This window comes from Elephantulus edwardii, unplaced genomic scaffold (genome assembly GCF_000299155.1).
Source record: "Elephantulus edwardii isolate Elephantulus edwardi_28Jun2011 unplaced genomic scaffold, EleEdw1.0 scaffold00008, whole genome shotgun sequence".
Classification (NCBI taxonomy): domain Eukaryota; kingdom Metazoa; phylum Chordata; class Mammalia; order Macroscelidea; family Macroscelididae; genus Elephantulus; species Elephantulus edwardii.
Window position 1 is genome coordinate 35,658,661 of NW_006399758.1, and position 4,193 is coordinate 35,662,853.

The window sequence follows — 4,193 nt, forward strand, 5'->3', positions numbered from 1 at the left end:
ACATAGGTAGTTTGGGATTCACATGTGCTGCTAAGTTGAATATAGAAATCCCATCTGACCCAGATGTTGCGCTGTTAGGAATATACATATCCCAAAGAAGTTATAACTGAGATACAGAGCAGAGATATATCCACCTATGTTCATAGCAGTGTTATTCATAATAGCAACAAAGTGGAAACCTTCCAAATGCCCATCCAGAAATAAGTGGCCTGAGAAATAGTGGTACATTAACAAAATGGATTTTTGTTTTCTTGATCTTTAAATGTATTCCATATTGAAGTCTTTGATATTCTGCAGCTATTGCTTTAAGTCAACTTTACTTTCTATAAGCAAGGTGTGCCATTTGCATAATGCAAAATGTTAATGAATCTTCCTCTGATCCTAATGCCTCATTCTTCTTCTTATAGTCCAGCTGTGACATGATTTACTCAGCATACAGACTAAATCAGTATGGAGAGAGGATACAACCCTGACACACACTTTTCTTCATATTTAACCATTCACATAAGTACAATTAAATGTTCCAGAATTGTATTTGTCAATTGCATGTGGGCTTTCAAAATTATCTTACTTTGGTTCAGATTCACTCCAGAACTAAGAAAACTATAGATTGTTTTCTTTGTGTTTCTAAAATTTTGTTAATTCTAAGTAACTTCTTTCCATAAATATTATTATCATTAATCATAAACCATGTTGCATATCCAAATGTTCTTTGTATGGTAGTAGGATTTTTTTGACTCCCAGTCACATTTGCACACACTGTAATATGTGACATCAGAATTGTGTTTAAATTATATGTCTAGAATTGCATGACCCTGGACCCATCACATCTGTGATCTGAAATGAATCAAACAAAGTTATTTTGAAGGTTAATTAATATTAAATTGGTAACTCCCTACCCAAGAGCTGGAATTATGAAAAAGAGACATTTTACTGTTGGTGTTGTTAAGTACCATCAAATCAGAACTATCTCAAAGCTGGCCTTCAATTGTGCTTTCAATCATTTGGGAGGAGATTACTCATCTTTCTCCCATACTTCTTGTTGTTATGTGCCGTTGAATTGCTTGTGACTATGTACAACAGCTCTGAACCTTGCTCTATCTTGAGTCAATCTTATTGTTTCTGACAAACCCAACTCTATTATCCCAGTCACTGGGTAAATTCATCTCATCCAGAGTCTTCTTCTCTTGTACTGTTCTCTCCACCCTCCCAAGCATGATGTCGCTCTCCAAGGACTGGTCCCTCCTTCCAATGTGTCCAAAGTATTTCAGACAGAGCTTCAGAATCTTTGCCTCCAAGGAGCAGCCTAGTTTCACCCTCTCTAGGATGAACCTGTTTGTTCTTTTAGTAGTCCATTTTATATTCAACACTCTTCTCCAGCACCCAGTTCATCGATTCTTCTTCCATCATCCTTCGTCATTGTCCAGCTCTCTGATTCATAGAAAGTAATTGCAAAGAGCATGGCCTGGATTAGGCGCACCTTAATCTTCAGACTGACATCATTCCTCTTTAGTACTCTGAAAAGGTCCCTAACAGCAGACTTTCCCAATGCAATTCATCTTTTGATCCTGTGGCTGTTGGTATCAAGAGTTTTCTTTTTAGAACCAAGCAAGATGAAGCTGTTAACAATCTCTCCTAAAGCAGCTCCTGAATTTGAACAGCAGAGTTTGCACTGGTAATTCAGCACCTTACCACAAGGATACCAGAGGCCAAGTTCTAATATCAGATAGCTTATTTCTAGAAATAGAATTTTAAGACACTTTTTCTTGCAAATTTCTGATGGGAATACAGTATTTTTGTTGTCACTATAATCTTCACCTCAATTCAGCATTAACTCATTTCAATAGGTATTTAAGCACCTACTTTCTGAAGAGAGTTTCTCAACAAATAGTCTTTACTATTTGTTGACTATTTGCTGTCTTCCTTATCAAGGAAGATGATGTAAGTAATAAAAAAGAACAGGAAAGAAATATGAAAGCAATAGGGAAAAAATAAGGTACAGAAAAAAAAAGAGAACATTTTTCTTTCTTCTTGGCAATATAACTTGTTATAGCCCTTAATCAAAGTATATTTCTCTTGAAGCCATAACTTATCACATTTACAATTTAACTTTAAAAAAATCTGTCTTTATTTTTTCTCATTTATTTCTAACTTCTTATGTGCTTTTTTGGAAAGAATCCTGGTGGCACAGGTGTTAAGCTCTAGGCTGCTAATTGAAAGACCAATGATTTGAACCTTCCAGACTCTCTGAGGGAGAAGTACATGGTGGTCTGTCTCCATTTAGATTACAACCTTGAGAATCCGATGAGCAATTCCACTCTGTTCTCTAGGGTTACTAGGATTCAACATCTATTTGATGGCAATGGGTTATGATCTTTCTCCCAACTCTGAAATACTCAAACCTTGGTGCTATTCTAACTTTCCCAGTAGAACTTCCCAAAGGAGCTCATCCCCCAAATCTGAGCTATCTCTCAATTCTTGAAAATTATCTCCTCTTTCTTTTTTCACCCCAGTGAAAGCTCTCATTCTTTCAAAACGTTGGTCTCAAGGAGACATTATAGAAGAAATTATTGAATTGAGTCACATTGTTTTAGTGTAAGGTAACCGCATGCTGCCTGGCAGAAGTAGCTGCTGAATATTGAGCTGATTTTGAAATCCCACAGCCAGTAGACAATTCACAGAAATCTATATGTTGTAAATTCCGAGTTTCATCCACCTTGTTAACAAAGCTCCTTTATTATACGAACAAAACATTAACATCTTTAAAAGGAAAGTAGCCCTTAAAAGCAAAGTTTGTAATCTACTTCCTTTACACTTCCATGCCCTATCACTCTGAACTAGATGGCTTCATCTGATTCTGTACCCTCTTTTGTAACACCTACTGTGTGTTTCTCCTTCCTGTGTTCTGAGAATATCCTGGTCTCTAGAATAAAGACATGAGGCTGCCACTCATACCTAAATGTCTCTTATATAAAAAGCCAAGAAACTGAGTGTATGGACACCACCTTATCTTTATCAAATAGATGCAAAAAGAACTTCAGTAGTGTAATTTTGCATAGATCTTTCTAAATATCTTTGTGAAACTTTAAGGAGTTTCATGTTTAGCTGCCCTGCTGGCTGTGTATCATTTTCCTTGTACAGCATGCCAGAATGAATTGCCTTTTAGTGACTGGAGTTTTTACTGGTTGTTTTTTGTTGCTATTTTTCTTCCTACAACAATAATGGTGTAGCCAACAGGTGTGGTGTTAGGCTACATGTTGGCTTTTTTTAGCCATTAGTTAGCCCTCTCTGGTCTCTAACTACAGCTATAGAGTCTTGCAAATCTGCATAGTCTTGAAATCAGCATCAGCTGTGGAACTACGCTAAGTGAGTGCTTCCCACTCTGGGCAGCAAGACTTGATGCGAGCCAGGCTTGTGGCACAAGCCCCTAGTGAGAGTGAGACCCTGGGTGGGAGAAAGACTGTCATTGCTGTGGACAAATGGTGGCAAGGTGGGGCCTGAGGCTTTTGGCATTGGCATTGGCCACAGTTGGCTTTCACTGTTCTTGCCTTTGATGATGGAAGGAAAAGCTTCTTGCTGAATTGAAACCAGAGCCTGGACTGAGGAGTTGTGCTTTGGGATTGTTGAGCTAAAACCTGGACTTACTGTGGGTGATAATGAGATATTCTCTGTCTCCTCCACTCTCAAACTCCCTTCCCTAATAAACCCCCTTGTTGATACCATAATATGAGCCAGCAATGAATAAACCAACCAACGCTGCTAGGAATCTAGAGGCTCAGTAGGGCTCTTTATCTGCTTCCTGCAGTGAGCGGCTGTACTATTCTTATTACCTCTGGCCCTTTCAGAGGGATGCTCAGAGCCTTGTGCCTCCATGCCTCGCTTCCTGCTTTTTAGACAGCAGCATTTTCTGAAGCAACAAATCCAGTCGACCTTGAGGCAGCCTGGACTGCAGAAGCTGCCCTAAGCATTATAAACTGACAAAGAAAAAGTTTGATCTGCTTGGGTTTAATTTTTCACTCCAAGTCACTTAGTTGCTGACTGTTCTCAGGAAATCAGTCAGTATTCTTTCTTTCTTTTCTACCTTCCCAAGTTTCTCAATGCAATCACTTGTTATGCATCAGAGAGTTGGACAATGACCAGGGAGGATAGAAGGAGAATTGACGCCTTTGAGCTGTGGTGCTGGAGAAGAGTAT